This window comes from Physcomitrium patens, chromosome 24 (genome assembly GCF_059467195.1).
Source record: "Physcomitrium patens ecotype Gransden chromosome 24, ASM5946719v1, whole genome shotgun sequence".
NCBI lineage: Eukaryota > Viridiplantae > Streptophyta > Bryopsida > Funariales > Funariaceae > Physcomitrium > Physcomitrium patens.
Genome location: NC_143433.1, coordinates 9,076,820 through 9,094,384, shown reverse-complemented (window position 1 = coordinate 9,094,384; position 17,565 = coordinate 9,076,820). Strand labels below are relative to the sequence as shown.

The window sequence follows — 17,565 nt, the reverse complement described above, 5'->3', positions numbered from 1 at the left end:
ATAGTTGTTATTGCAAATATGTATTTGATTTTTAAATATAATATGATAGATACAAATGAGTGATTGTTACTTAAAAAAATAATACAAATGATAGTTATTGAAGAAAGTAGAATTAATATAAAGTAACTCAAAGATATGAAATATTTATTACAAAATATGTAATATATTTAGTTATTTATTGATGACTTAATTTTGTTATCTAATTACTCAATAATATATACTAAATTCAGATTATAGATAATAAAATTACACCTTAATTTTTAAAAAACATAAGATATAGTGATATATGTGGGAAAATATTAAAGTTATCTATCCATTTACTAAATCCACCCACTCTATTATAACCATTATTTTAAAAAATGGACTATGTCTAGTAACCATCATTACAATCATGGCATCATTCTCACCTTCATCATTCCTAGTCTACACTTCCTCAATTTCCAACCTCCTTCATTCTAACTCCATTCCCCTTTATTTCCAACTTTCATCCTAGTACCTATTCTTTCTTGATTCTCATCATTTCCAACTCTCATCTCAATCCCTGTTTTCTTCTTAATAAAGAAAAATATTCTAACACCACATTATAATGAAGTTTCTTATTATTTTTTTAATATAGTAATCTTTCAAATTCCAACATTTCTAAATTAGTAATATTAATTTAAAGATGATGAGGGAGATCATGAAACTATTGGCAACATCGATATGATTTTATTTTTAATAAGGATTAAGTATCAAAACATTGAAAAGAGTGTAATTATGGATCTTAAAGACAAGCAAATCTTATGGAATGAGCTTTTAAAGATAGACAAGTTTAACATTCTATTTGATCTATACATCATGCACTTGTGCACTTGCTCACTATACAAAGCTTTAAATTGTGCGTCTAGATTTTTTGTAGTCCGCTTCCTTACGTTGTGCCATTGACAAATAAATATAAATAAAAATAAAAAATAAAAATATACTAAACTTGCTTGACCATGCATTTGATATTTCTCAACATCATCCACTCATCCCTTACAAATCTAAATATGTATAATAATGGAATGATCACATGCCAAAAACTTCACTTGGTTTTTATCATCATCAATTCCTTCCAATACTTCATTCCTTCTTCTAAATTCTCCATGCTCTTGTCATGAATATATATCTACTATAATTTTTACTTATGTAATATGAATATGTAGAAGAAAATAAAAATAAATTAATTTCATAATACCTTTTAAAGAAGCTTTCTAAAAGCTTTTTAGACATTGTTTTGACTTTACATGTATTAGTAGTTGATTGGTACGTTAGAAACTTAATCAACAAGCTAACCATGTGTCACATGTATTGGTAGCTTATGGAACAAGCTAATTATATGGCATCCATATAGAAAAATTACCTTGGAAGTTAAGATACATATCATACAAAGTCAACATGTTTTTGAAGGTTCTATAGAACATCACTACATAGATCCTAGATAGATAGTATGGATAGAAGCAAGAGTGAAGCCTTCTTCACTCTTATCAATTCTTTTATTGCTTCTACTCTAGTTTCAAGATTCTCTAATTTCCTTGTTTTTTGGCAATAGCCATTTCAATTTCTTTTTTTATATACATACTTTTCTATTTCTATTTTATCATATTTCTTTGAAAAAGCCTCATTTGATTATTTGCTTTCATCAAGTTCTTGTCCTTGATAGATTGATAAGAATATACTTATAATATCAAAGCTTTGTCTTTTCTTCTTTAAGAATAGATTATCTCTTCTCTTAATAAGACTTTAGCATATTAGAAGTTGCAAATTACCCCCTTCTAAACTGATATTGTATTTAGCATTTTTTTTCTTTGTTTTCAATTCTTTTCTTCTATTTATCTTAAGCAAAATAAAATATCTTCTTTTATTTAAGTATTATCATGGCAAAGCTTCTCAAAATGAAGAATGCAATGGCACAAATGTAAGAGCAATTAAGGAAATTAATACTTGTAATACATCATCTCAATTCACTGCTATATGGAGCAACAAAAATGGCAAGGAGTGAAGATATAGAGATGATTGAAGCTGCTTCAACATCTGCACCAAATCATGTCTCTTCTCCTATGGTAAAATACCCTCCCAATATTAGAAAACCAAGGGTTGCACTATCGAAGAAGTTTGATAGCTCAAGATCCAAGTTTTCAGGATTTATCAATCAAGTACAATTAATAATTGAACTTCAATTCCAAAGTTATCCAATTCCAGGATCACAAGTTAGATTCATTGATACACTCTTTTTAGGTTTATTATTATCATGATTTTCATCTTTTTTTGAATGACGAGATCTAATATTAGATAATCTAGAAGTTTTTTTGGTCAAATTTTGATCTATGTGTAGAAAACATGATGCAATTTGTATTGCAACTAATAAGATCCGTATTTTACAATAAGAAAATAAATTGATAATATTATATGATTTATAATTTTGACAACTTGCAACTAATATCAAGTGAGATGATACTGCACTTGTTAACCAATTTTTCTAAGAATTATAATATGGGATAAAAAAATTGATTCTCAACTTACTTGATCCTCAAATAATGAATCAAGAAATTGACTTTGTTAAGAGATGTGATAATTGAATTTTTGAATTTTGATTAGAAAGTCATCCAAGTATACATCAATACTACTATAATTCAATGATAATGTCAACAACTTTTTAACACATACATTCAAAAGTAAAAAATATGCAAATTGATGCAGTATGTTTTAAATCTCTTATTGAACAAGAAAAGACTCATCATTATCATGAAGGATTGTGCTTGTATTATAAAGAACCTAAGCACACTACTCAACATTATCCAAAGAAGTCATGCAACTACAAAATGAGAAGTATGGCTGTTAAAGAAGATAATATGTTAGAAACAAGTTTGTCTAGCTACAATAAAGATCATGCAGTTAGAACCTTGTACAACATCTAGTCAAGGTCTTATTTTTTCTTCAAAATCTTCTCCTTGTTTTACAATAAATATTATTTTAGAACCTAAATATCACAAAGCTTTTGCCTTGTTAGATTCAAGAGCCTCAATAAGTTTTTTAAATGAAGAATTTGCCAAAAGATATAGCATATGTTTAATAAAAAAATTAAACTTGTTCATATAGAAGTCATAGATGGTCGTCTATTGTCCTCAAAAAATGTTACTTATGAAACCTTTCCTATAAAAGTAGCAACTAATGGTTATAGTAGCTTTGTAATATTTAATATTATTAAATTTCTTTTTAATCCAATTATTTTAGGTTAATCATGGCTAAAAAAATATAATCCAAAAATAGATTGGATTTCTTATAGTCTTGATTTTTTTGAAAGTATAATTAAGTGTATAATTGATCAAGTAGAAAGTCATGTCTAGTGCAATCAAACTTATATTTGTAAATGCAAGAGCTTTCTTGCATATTGTAAAAGAAGGATTATCTTATATCATTTATGTTGCACATATTTCTAATGGTGGAAAGACTTCAAGTGGCATTCTAAGCCAATATCAAGATTTTTAAGATGTATTTGAGAAGAAGAATGGAAATATTCTACCAAAACATTGTCCCTATGATTACTCAATTGATCTTCAAAAAAAAGCTCAATTGTTATTTTGACCAATTTATAGTTTATGACAAAATGAATCAACTACACTCAAGGAGTATATTAAAAAAAATCTCGCTAAGAACTTCATATGCTATTCCAAATCTCCTTCAAAATCTCTAATTTTATTTGTGAAGAAAAAAGATGGATTATTGTAGATAAGGATTGATTATCAAGGATTCAACAAAATCACCATTAAGAATAGGTATCTACTATCTTTGATATCTTGAATTTTTTATCAATTGAATCAAGCTAAGATCTATACAAAAATAGATCTATAAGGAGCATACAATCTGATATATATCAAAAAAAGAGATGAATAGAAGACTGCGTTTTGAACAAGGTATGAATATTTTGAATACAACATCATGCCTTTTAGACTTACAAATGCACTAAAAAATTTTCAACATCTAATGAATGATGTTTTTTGAGAATTTTTAGATGACTTTATTATTTGTTACTTAAACAACATCTTATTATTTTTCTAAAAACACAAAGAATAAATTTCATGTTCGTTGTGTGTTACAAAAACTAAGAGATGCAAGATTTTATTTTAAGATAAAAAAAAGTATATATTTTATACTATTCATGTTGACTTTTTAAAATACATCATTTGAAATGATAGACTTATGATGGATCCTAAGAAAGTTCAAATTATTATGGATTGAAAGATGCCAAAAACAGTGAGAGATGTTCAATATTTTTTGGGATTTGCCAACTACTAACAAATCTTCATCAAAACTTCTCTTAAGTTACAGCTCTACTTATATGTTTAACTTATAAAAACAAACTTCAATGGAATCAAGAAAAAGAAGTAGTATTTAAAGCTTTAAAGACGGCCTTTATTTTTGCACTAATCTTATATTGTATTGACTTTTTAAAACTATTTTTTATAGAAATAGAAACATTAAACTTTGCTTTGAGCACTTTACTATCAAAAATGGGAATAGATGATAAATTTCATCCAATAACTTTTCATTCAAGAAAAATTTTAACAACCAAAATTAATTATAAGTTTCACAACAAAGAACTTCTTGCAATTATGGATTTGTTTCAAAAATGGTGCCATTATTTAGAAGATACTTTTAATCCAGTCATTGTTTATATCAACTACAAGAATCTTAAATATTTTATATCAACATATATTTTGAATCATTGCCAAGCTTGTTGGAGCATGTCTTTGTCAAGATTTTATTTTAAGATTATTTATTGACTCAAAAAATAATAAGATTTGTTAGTTGCCTTTTTTTTAAGCATTTTCATCTTACATCAAAAGAAAGAAATGCATCTTTTGATCAACAAAGAATAATTTTTTTGAAGTTAGAGCACTTTCATCTTTGAGCAATAAAATCAATATGGATTGTTGATTCAACCCTTCTTCAACCATTACCCAGTCTAAAACAATGATAGTCTTCTATTTCTACAGATTTTATCACGGATCTTCTAATCTCATGTTCTTATGACTCTATATTTATGATAGTAGATTGTTTCACCAAGATGGCATATTTTATATTATGTACAAAAATTATCATAAGTCAAGAAATAGCCAAGCTTTTCTTTGACAACATCTATTACTATTATGGATTACCTAAGGATATTATATTGGATAGGAGAACTCAATTTATATCAAGATTTTAGAAAATACTTTTTAAGATTTTAAAAGTAGACATTAAACTATCTTTAGTTTTTTATTCTCAAAATGATAGACAAACATAGTGTGTAAATCAAGTTTCAGAATAATATTTGAAAAGTACTATCAACTACCAATAAGATGATTAGACAATTCTTTTGCCATTAGCAGAGTTTGTTTATAATAATATGATATATTCTTCTATGCAACAAATATTTTTTTTTGCAAATTATGGATATCATCTACAATTTGATACTTTTGACTTTTCAAAAGTTGATAATCTTGGGAGAAAAGATTTGGCAAATCATTTATTTGAGCTACATATAACAATGAAGGCACAACTTAAAGAAGCTCAAGAACAACAAAAGAGCAATACAAATGTTTATCATAAGGAACAACCTCATTTCTAAGTTGGTGATAAGATATGGTTACTTTGTCATAATATTAAAATTATTTGTCCCTGTGAAAAATTAGATTATTATAGACTTAGACCATTTTCTATTTGTAAACAAGTCAATCTAATTACTTATCAATTACATATATCAAAGTCTATGAAAATCCATCTCATATTTCATATATCTCTTTTAAAGCCATATAAGATAATGGATATCTTGGAAAGTAGACAAATACCATAGCCATTTATAGAAGTGGATAATAATCAAGAATTTGATATAAAAGAAGTTTTAGACTCAAGATGGTACGAACATAGGTTAGAATATCTTATTCATTGGCGTGGATATAATATTAGCAAACGTATATTGGAGCCAAAAAAAATCTTACAAATATAGCAGAGAAGGTCAAAGCTTTTTATCGACGACATCCATCAAAACTAAGATGAAGGATAATAAACCTTTACTATAAAAGAAACATAATTTAGAAAAGATTGGATTTTACTTTTTATCCTTGTTTATAGTTTCTATATAATTATGGTATTTACGAGATAGAAAATAAGAGCCAATGGATTGAACTCAAGAGCCATCATTTATTGACTTATCAGATGAAATAATACAATTATTATAACATTGAAGATGATGTAATAGAGATGAAGACCTTCAAGAACAACATGTTCTTCTTTGAATAAATAACAAGATACAACTTGTTTGGTATCATGACTTGGGAAGAGACTCGCAATGTTTGGTGATTTTATTGAAAGTATGCACAATTCTTGATGATATTACAAATTTTTTGTTTAAAAGAAGTTATAAAGGTTTCAACGATGATCAAATCATAAGGTGGTCTTCTCTCCCTATGATGAGATATTATAGATGGCTAAGAAGACCTATCAACTACCTTCAAAGGAAACAAAGATGAAAGTACATAACAAATAAAATATGTTATATCTTAGACTTCTTCAACATGTCATTACTACTCCTCGTAAAACTCATTTCTAAAAAGAAAGATAATGTCATGGATATATATCTACTATAATTATTATCTAGATAATATAAATAAATAGAAGTAGGTAAAAATAAATTAATTTTATAATACCTTCTAGAAAAGCTTCCTAAATATTATTTTGACTTTATATCTGTTTGTAGTTAATTGATAGATTAGAAACTTGATCAATAAACTAATCATGTACCACATATACTGGTAGCTTACAAAACAAGCTAACTGTGTAGCGTTCACATAGAAAACTTGCTTTATAAGTTAAGATACATGCCATACAAATTCAATATATTTTTTGATGTCCTATAGAATGTTGTCACATAGATCCTAAGTAGATAGTATATATAGAGGCAACAATGAAGCTTTCTTCACTCTTGTTAACTCTTTTTTTGTTTTTAGTCTAGTTTCAAGAGTCTCTAGTTTCTTTATCTTTTGTCTTAATATATATACTTCACTATTTCTATTTTTTCATATTTCTTTGAAAAAACTTCATTTAATTATTTGCTTTCATCAAGTTCTTATCTTTGACAATTCTTTGATTACTCTTTTATACAAGACTCATTTGAAAAAAAATCAACCATATTATTTATTTTACCTCAACAAGTTTCTTTTCAAAAGTGTAAGTATATTCTAATCATTGTCAAACACTGCCCACTCACTCTACAAAGCCTTGAATATCTAAGAAAAGGTTGGAAGTTAGATTAGCTTTGAAATTTGATAAAACTAAAGATTTAGGCGGCCATTGAAAATGTTTGAAAAACAAGCTTGTAAGTTCATTATTACCAACTTTGTCTCCTATCTTAGTGCCTCATATCCACATCTTATCGATGCAACTTCTATAGAGATTAGATTTTTGACTTAGCTCCTTGAAGCATCAATGCATAACTTAAATCAATGCCAATGATTTAGAAAAAGTATCCTCATGTCTCTATGTCACCTACTATATGTTAATATCATGTGTCTCATTTATGCAAGTTGTTCAAAGTTGGCCATGGTTTTAAGATTCAATTCATTCCAAGAGGTGTTCTCATTGCTATTTAGTATAAGGAGCTGTCAATCTTCTTCGCAATCTCAATTTGCCCAATGAATACCACACCATGCCCCTCTTTTCCTTCTCTTGTTGCATCAATATATCACTATATTGGAAAGGGACACAAGAAGACCACCTCACTTATAGTAATATATTAAAAGTCACTTGCTTTTTCATCAAAAGAAATTTGACTAAGAATCTATACCTCATTCTTAGTAACTATTCTTTGAGAAACAGAGAGGGAGGTAGTGGTTTGAGATGAGAATTAAAAAAAAAAGGAAGAATGAACTTGGAATATAAAAGGCTAAAAATAGAAGAAACATGGGTTAGAAACAAGGGAAGTCGAGATGAAAGCCATGATTGTAATGATGATTTCTAGACATGATCTATTTTTCTAATAATGATTATAATATAGTAGATTGATTTAGTAAATAGGTAAGTCACTTTAATATTTCTTTATATATATATATATATATATATATATATATTATTTTTTTCTATTTTAAAAAAAATTAAAACAGTTTTAAAAAAATAAATTATTTTTATTTTGGTTAATTTTTAAAAAAAAATTAAAAATTTATTTTTTCAAATATAATAAAATTTTTATTATATTATATCATATTAATTTATTTATTTATTATTTATTTCAATAATAGAATTTATAACTATTTTATATAAAAAATATTAGTAAATTATTTTTTTAATCTTATTAAAATTTATATATCTATATCTATATATATATAGATGTACATCTTTATATTTTTCCATCTTTATAGTATCTAAAAATATTTTACAATCTAATTTTTCATTTATTTATTGTAAAACCAAATATGATGATTAATAATTGATTGGATTAAATAACATATTTAGAAAGTATAACTCTATTTAATTAAAAATATTAATAATTGTATATGTTTATTTATGTTGGATGTAATTCTAAGTTGTAGCAACACTAGTTAAATTCAACAAGTATGAGTAAAATTATTTTGTTTAGCAAATCCTAACAAATTCCAAATCCCAATAATTACAAGTAAATTATAAATCCTAATATATCTAGTTTTAAAAATCTGAAGTAAATCTTTACAAATCCTCAAAAAGGCATTGATGGTTGCATATGCCAAATCTTATCAATCCCAAGTAAACTTTGAATTCTAACTATCTTAGTTGTAAAAATTCTATTTCAAATACTAACATGTATATATCTTAAATCCTAATAAACCTTTAATTCTAATCTCATTATTAAACATTTAATTTTAATCTGCTACAATTATGTATCCCCCATGTTGAAGCTATTACAGGTCTACAGCTGCTTCTACTGAGTCGTCGAATTTTCTTAAGTGATCTGGCTGTGTACATGCTTCAAGCTGGATGCCATACTTCTCTTCTGAGTACGCGGAAGGTTCCCCATCATACTTGGCCTGACACGTTTTGATCGAAAACCTCTAACTGGCCTGATAAAGCCTCACAACATCTTGCAACCCCGCTTTACGCTTCTGAAGCTTGCTAACTAAGCGTTCGATATTAGGCATCCGGCGCAAGTGAGACCTCAAGTCTCGTCTCAATTCAAAGTCCTCCACAAATTCTTGTATGAAGTCCAGCCTATTGGTTATCTCAACAACAACACCCACTAGGAGCGGTTTTAACCATCGGGTTAGCAATCTCTTCTCCGTCACTTGAGTACAAGTCCTAATCATCAAATCAAGCAGACCAATACTCTAATTGGAATCCATATTGCTTTAAATAACATTGAGAGCTCATAAAGCATCCAATTGCATGTAAAGGTCCAGGCTACATGACTAAACGACATACTTTTCAAAATTTGTGTCATCAGAGAAGAGTTCAGCACATGGACCTTCGACAAATGGCGAAGGTCTTGTTCAGTAACTTCAGACCTAAAATCAAACTTCTTCTTCTCAATGACCAAAACATTGCAACGCTCCAGAACATCACAAAGTTGATGATCCTCTGGGAACTTGTCAGCAGTTGGCATGGATACAATGCATTCATGGGAGCTCCAAGTTACCATTGCAGACTCCAAACTAGTGTATAAGTTATCATATAAGAATTATGACAAGCTAAGCTACCTCTTTGTCATGTCCACAAATACTAAGTCAACACACCGATCACCCACCTCTGTAATAACATTTACAGCCATGATTACAAGAATTTTCTTCATCTCATTGCTTGCAAACAAGACCTCTCTAAAGCTACCAAGCTTGCCAAGAGATCCGATCTACACAAGTTGCTACTCAGAACTGTTGCCCTCAAAAAGCTCAACTGAGAAATCTGTTTTTCAAGCAACACATCTCTCACATTGATCTCAAACATGCTTCTGTTGTTGGTTGTTCCCAGAAGGGGGGGGGGGGGGGGGGATCCCTCCCTAGATGCCTGAGCACTGTGAGCGTCTATAAAAAGTAATCGCAATGAATGTAGTATTATCACCATTAGCAGTGTAATGATCTTTTCCATCAAAGAAGCGCACAGCTTGCTCGTAATCGGGAAGCTGGCAAAAGAAAGATATAAACCCCTGTGCTTGCTTAGCATCAAGTTCAAGCTTGGGCAGGTTCGTCTGATTCCTCTTCTCCAAATCGTCTGAGTCCACACTGCGATCAATCTTCTCCAAATCTTCTCCAAATCTTCTCCAAATTCACGCCGAGTTCAGTAAAATTATTCGAGGGAATTCGAATTGAAAGTGTGTGAAGAATGCAAGATTTTTGTATTCACGTCAATTAGGGGCTCGCTGTCTCATTTTGAAGGGAGAATACGGCTGATTCGAAATCAAGTAATAATAAATGTCACCGATATCCGAGAAAGGACAGGTAGATTAAAAATAGAATCTGGTAATTGGCGTATAAATTAATTTGAAGGTCCCTGCTGTTAGCACAGGAATCTTCCAATCAAATGCTGAAGATTTCATCAAGTTTGCTGCTACTGCTGCAGTGAGTGAGTGAAAATGCAGGCAAATAAGACTGATATGTGCTAACATGATCCTAAATCGAATTCAAATCGGTGCAATTAGAACTCAGATTTGTGCATGCATCCGAACATTGTGATGCTGAGCTCAAGATTGCGATCCTATTCTCATTTAAAATTAATTTCTAACGAAATTTATTGCGGTTCCGCGTTATTCGAAGCTGACACACACCTGATGCTTTGCTTACCTTCTCATTTTAGTGTAGTTCTAGATCCATTGTCGACTTGCTCAACAGATCTTGTTTCATACGTCGGAATATTCATGCAACCTAGTTCAGATCCCAGCAATGGCGCGGAGCAACGAAGTTTCGAGGACAACTGAATAAACAGTTTACATGTGAACGTCTGTTGCCAATGGTAGCAAGAGGGGATACAACTTGCCGAGGAAGAGGGGTAGGCCATGAAAGCTGGCAAGTAACATGGATAATTTAAGAATTTCCGAGAGCCGATTAAGTTTGCGGGATGGTCACGGTTGAAGAGAAGAAACCAAGCGAGACTTTCTAGTTGCTGAACTTTCACGTTTCTTGGTCATATTAGCAGTTCAACGGTATCTTTCTTTGGAAATGTATTTAACTGTTCATGCTATATCATGTGGATTACAATAGTAGCAATTCCTCAACACCAGAATTGTGTCTATCCTTCACTTGTTTGTGACAGTTAGAACTGTTCTACTTAACCAATTGTACAACAGAAAGTTTGGCTTTATCTTCTCTATTTGAGCGTCTCTGCCATCCCTCTCTCCACATGTAATGCTGGTGCGACGTTCAGTTATAGTTTGTTAACTGTTTGAGATTAGTATTACATTGTCATGCGGATCACGGGAGCGATTGTGTAAAACTGAGGATGAATCTTGTTAACAGGTTCTCAAATTGAACCTGATTGGAAACGGTAAAGTTAAATTTTTAGCTGCAAGCATTATTTTTCCTCTAGCTACAGCTAATACCAGTTTGAGTTGTGCAACAGGAGTTTCTTGGCTACCTACCGTAAACCCGACTACACGACTTTAGTTAAGGAGGCAGAGGTGTTTTGGGTGCTTCCTACCATTATACTCTCTTTACGAAATAACGACCATGTAGAAGGTGAAATTGAAGATATTACAAGTAAGAGGATGAAAATTCCAAGCTGAACAGCAGCGGAAACTCATATGCGCAGAGACATTTCAGAAGCCGTAATTATCATGGGGGCATGTGGGCACTTAACAAAGTCATTTTCCATCGAAACTTTGCATGTGTTGCGCCTTGGAGGTGTGGGTAGTTGCTGTATTCAGGATGATGAGAATGTTGACCTGTGTAGTAGCGTATATGACGTAAATCAAGCCACTTTTGAACGTTATTCCTCGGAACGGTATTCGATATTGGAATTGGTTTTTGACTCAGAAGTGCGGCTGTTCCGGTGGTGGTCCCTCAAGCAAGCTTAGTGGTATTTTCTGACTCTTTGAATGTACTGAAGCTTGAAAGCTTTCAAACGAGTAAGCCTTGCTCTCTTTGAATTAGGTGGATTATATATATATATCTGGGAATATTAAGTCCACCCACCTGGATTTGGTACTGTTGGTTTCTTATCTTATGCTATTTTTTGAAGGATTAGTTTTCCTGTCGAGCGAAGGGGGTGCAACAAGCTAACAAAAATGGATGACATTTATTTTCTCATAATCTCAAAAATAGCATCAAACAAACATGTTCTTTCTAGTTGACATATAGGAGATATTCCAGAAGCAAAGATGAGCAAAGTAAAATAAAAAAATAAAACCCCCTTCAGAGGCTTCTCGAAGGTGGTACTCTAGAAAGGCAACAAAAGGAACCAAAATCGATGAGGGAATTTGTACTAACAGGACATAAATCGTTAGTGGGATCAAAAATACTATACAAGTGGGTCAATTTGATATATATATACACATATATACACTCACAAAAAGATACTAAGAAGAGAAAGAAGATTAAAATAAATGAAAAATTATATATATATATATATATATATATATATCAGAAAATCTAAGAATTTGGTAACTCGATTTTTCTTTACAGATAGATTCATAGACTTAAAATTATTAATTAAGAAATGATTATTTTTCATAAAATTTACAATTAATTTTATTGTATAAGATCAACAAAAATTTCTAATAAGTTGATTGATGGTTAATCATTGCTAAAAATAATAGCTTTTTAAAACGTGATGTTATTATAGAGATTTTTTAATATTCTAGAATATTTGAATTTTTTACATATAGAGCTACTAATTGACAAAACTTTAATTATGTTTTAAAAATTAGATATTTTGTTGCAATTATATAGACAAAATTTGAAGTAGAATCGAAAAAAATTGATATCTTAGTTGCATCAATAATGGAAAATATATTTTATACATTATTTTTGCAAGATGTGTGTAGTTTATTTTTAAATATCTATTTTTATAGTTATTTATTATCAAATTATTAAATTTATTTTAATTAATAAAAATTTATTATATTTTAGGTATTATAGTAATAAAATATTTAATCATTATATATTATATATTTATAGATATATATATAAATAAAAAATATTATATCATTTTAAAATTTTATCTTTCAACTAAGATAAATGCTTCAAAAAGTAACATCAATAATCAAACAACGGTATATAGGTCGAATTTGGTTCTTGTAAGATTTATAAATATTTTTGTTAGATGTAGATATAATACAACATTAGTTCTTCAAAGATTTATTTTTTTAAATCATGAATTAAATAAAATTATATTTTAACTCGACATATCAAAAAATATTAATTATTTTTATTTTATAAAAAATATTTTTACCGTTTTCTAAAATTATTTATTCAAAAACCATGGTACTAAGAGAATTATAGAAAATCTTAGAAATTGATGTACACTTTTCAAAAATAATCCAAGTATAAATTACCAAAAGATAATCCTAGAATGTGTTTTAAATAATATATAAGAATGAGATGGCTAAACTCTTAAAATGATATTTTTCAAAAAAGAATTATTGCATTTCAAAGCACATACTATTTGCAATATCAAATTAATTATATATTATATTAAAATTTTAATAGATGAATATTATTTTCTTTTAAATAAAAATTAAAAATAAATCATACCCAATTTTTCAATCTTTTATAGAACATACAAAAAATTAAAATTATTTTATATTCGAAAAAGCCAGTGACATAAAATAATTAAACTTAAAATTTAATTTAAAAGAAAATTTTATCTATTTTATTCCTATAATTATTATTTTTTTAAATAATTTAAAAAAAAGTGATTATTTAACTGGTCAGATTTATATAATTAACCTAATTTAACCAGGATTAAAAAATATATATTTGTATTTCATGGATCTTATATAGATAGATAAAATATCAACTTTGAAAGTAGGTTTTAAATAATGTTAATTTTTTTAGGTATTAAAATTAATATCCTAAAGAAATTAGAAGTAAATATGTATCAATAATATATGTTTTTTAAATTTATTCTATTGTGTCTACAAGAGTTGAAACAAGTCTAATTAGAGTTTTAGAATCTCAAAAATATTAAAGAGTATAAGTTACTAGTAATAGTAGTTATAGGTACTTTTTCAACCAAATTTTTTATAGACTTAAAGAACAACATGTAAGGAATTTATCTTTATCATTAGATTAATAACATTACATATTTTTTAACATATGCATCATAGTTAAATACTTCTAATACGAAACTCCCTTTGGTAAATCAAAGAATTTTGAAATAAAACACGAATTAATTAGATTGACGTAGATATACAAATATTATTATTTTGATGTAAGTTGATATTAAAAAGAAAAGACAAAGAGAGTAGCCTTATTCTCATAGAAAAATTAGTTATTATATTGGTTATTAATTTTTTTAATAGTATAAAATCCCTTTTGACTTATTTATAATATGTAATTAGTATTAATAGCCTATCATCACATGCTAATAAATAAAATTCTAGAGATCTTTAAAATTAGTACAAATAATGTGATAATAGTTATAAAAAAACAAAAATTCTACTTACTATACAACAAAAAAACATATTGATATAAAATAATTAAAGATATTTAATATATTAATAAAAAATATTTAATTATATAAAAAATAAGTATTTTATTTTTTATTTATAGATATAAAAAAATTTAAATATTAATTTAAGATTTTATATTGATTATATATATATGTATCAGATTATATATAAATTTATCTAATTATCTTAACAAATTATTCAAAAAAATATCTTTAAAGTTAGCTAGTATCAATATTATTATTTTAATTTTCTATATTAAAAATATTTAAGCATTAAAAACTAATAATTTTTTATTTAGTACTTGTTATACCAAAAATATATTTTTATATTAACCTCTTTGCATAAAAAACCTTTAAGTCATATTTTCTTTACTAACCTAATGCATTGAAATTTAGAAAACACTAGGTGGACATTTTGTTTTAATTGTGTAAATATCTCTTTTTACTGCGTAGACATGACCCATGCCACACATTAATTTAATAAACAAATAAAATAAATGATCATCAATTAAAATTATGTCTAAAGATTCTTATGTTAATTTTATTATTTAAATTTTATGGCAAATTAAAAACATATATATATATATATATATATATATATAGTATTGAAATGTTTTATAATACTAATCCAATTTTTATAGATCTTTAGAAATGTCTAAATTCTTATAGATCTTTATGTTTCAACAAAGATATTTAGAATTTTTAAGTTATTTATGCTTAGAAGAGCTTATGAATTCTTTATAGTCCTCTTAAAGCATCTACAATCATCTCTTATTGTCTAAAATCTTCTTTAGTCTTTTAGAAGAGTCTATAATAGATTCTATATACTAATAAGTATTTTTATATGTTATAGGACCTCCTCTAGAAGCTTCTACAAAACTTATTTGCAATGACGTAAAAAATAGACAAGATCAAGTCTTTTCTATTGCAAAGATATAACTTGTAGTAGTCTAAGTATTGTTTTGGTCTTTGTATTATATGTAGTCTTATTTATAAAGAAATAAAGAAAATAAATGTAGTGATAGACTAAAATAACACACACATATATATATATATATATATATATATTTAAAATCTTAAAACCAACACACCTATACTTAAGCATAATATTAATGTCAACTTTTGATGATATAAAATTTATACAAGACAAATGCAAGATACCAAAGAATAACAAGTGTCTTAAAATACTCAAAAAAAATATACGAACGGTTGAAAAGATAATGATTCAAGATTAAATTATTATCCCTTAAGAGATTATTTTGCCTACCTCTTAGACTTTTAAACATTTGCATTGTTCAAATATAAAATAACCTTCCTGGTACAAGACATTTTGACTTTTAAAAAACTATAATATATATTTAAAAGTTATTAGTGCTTATAAATATAAAAGTTTATAAAAATATTTATTTAATGTCCTAATATATGAGTGTGAAGATTCTAAGACTTGTTCTATATAGTTAGCTTTAACCACTTTTTATTCAAAAAAATCAATAGTCATCATTCTTAATAGCTATTATTACAGCTCTTCAAATCCTAAATAATTAAGATTCAATTTTGGAAATTGTGGACCTTTTCAATTAAAAATAAAAAAATAAAAATAAAAATCATATTTTATAATGTATAAAATGAACCTATTTTAAATATAAAGGATTATAAAAAATAGACAAGTTTTTTTTTGATAATATCTACCACATTTAAAGACTTTTAGAGACTATGTACTAGATCATAGGCCACGATTTAATTCTAATTTTTAGAATAATTTAAAAAATGAATATTTTAAAAATAATTATTTATAAAACTTTTTTTATTCTAAATGTATCAACAAATTCTTAGAGCAATATACTTGTTGCATTATAAATTATCAATAAGAATATATATATATATATATATATATATAGAGAGAGAGAGAGAGAGAGAGACATATTTAAAATCTTATTTTTTGGCGTTTGTAAAGTTTTTTTTTACAAAAATATTATATATTCAACAAATTTTTCAAATTATGTTTACCACTACAAGGAATATTTTATTAAATGAAAGATATCAGAAGTTCTACTTCAAATCATTCTAAAAGATTTTTTAATTGGTTTTCTAATATCTAAAAAAAAATTGTATCTTACCTTTAAGAAATTCAAAATTATTTTAAAAGTAATGAAAATTATTATTGATACCTTGTATGAAAATTTTAAATTTTCATTACACTGTATTTTGCATGGTTTTACGGTTTGTGAGAATCATCCATAGGGTAATGGCAGTGGTGAAGCACATTCACTTCACCAGAGCATTTAATTCTTAAGACTACCAAAAAACTTTATCCCAGAGTTTTAATACTTGTTTTTCCAGCTTTAACCAAATAAAACATACATCACTCTGCTTGTTTAAATTCTCACGTTATTTATCCACAACCTGGAGTACTTACCAACTATGGATCTTTTGTGCGCAGTACATTTTTGGTTAACAGATTTTGTTCAGTGCTGGTGGAAACTAGGTCCTCTATTTCGGTACACATTGTGGTACATGTTAAAGCTTTCGAACAATCATTTTCAATTGTATGGATGTGGGTTCGGTGGGAAGCACATCGAGGCTTTTGGAAGACACTGAAAGCAATGAATCAAACTCTGGTCGGGGATGCTGCCGACGGAGAAAAAGTGAGGTTGAAGCAATTTAGAAAAGTGAAATCGAGGCCAAGTAGCGACTTCCTAGACACATTTGAAGGATTTGTTTGTATTTGTGGATTCTTCTGTGCAAAGCATTTCTGGCATTTCTTACTTGGCAGTTCCAGACCCACTTGTTCTAGTGTCAGGGTTGGGCCATACTGCAACATCTACCTGATGCCACGCTGGCTTCCGATTTGATGTGAACTTATGAACAAATTCTTATTTTTCTTGTGGTGCACCCTTTCTCCTCACTTTTCCCCATCAAAACAAGGATGTTTCCTTTGTC

At 27.8% G+C, this 17,565-nt stretch overlaps 1 long non-coding RNA gene across 1 annotated transcript; it reads right to left on the bottom strand.

Annotated features, from left to right (window-relative positions):
* Nucleotides 1–8,692: 8,692 nt before the first annotated feature.
* LOC149986388 (uncharacterized) lies at nucleotides 8,693–11,243 on the bottom strand. The gene is made up of 2 exons (XR_016500711.1): nucleotides 10,800–11,243; nucleotides 8,693–10,509 (listed from the first exon to the last, which is right to left on the bottom strand). It is a non-coding gene; the product is annotated as an uncharacterized LOC149986388 (long non-coding RNA).
* Between the last annotated feature and the right edge of the window lie 6,322 nt (nucleotides 11,244–17,565).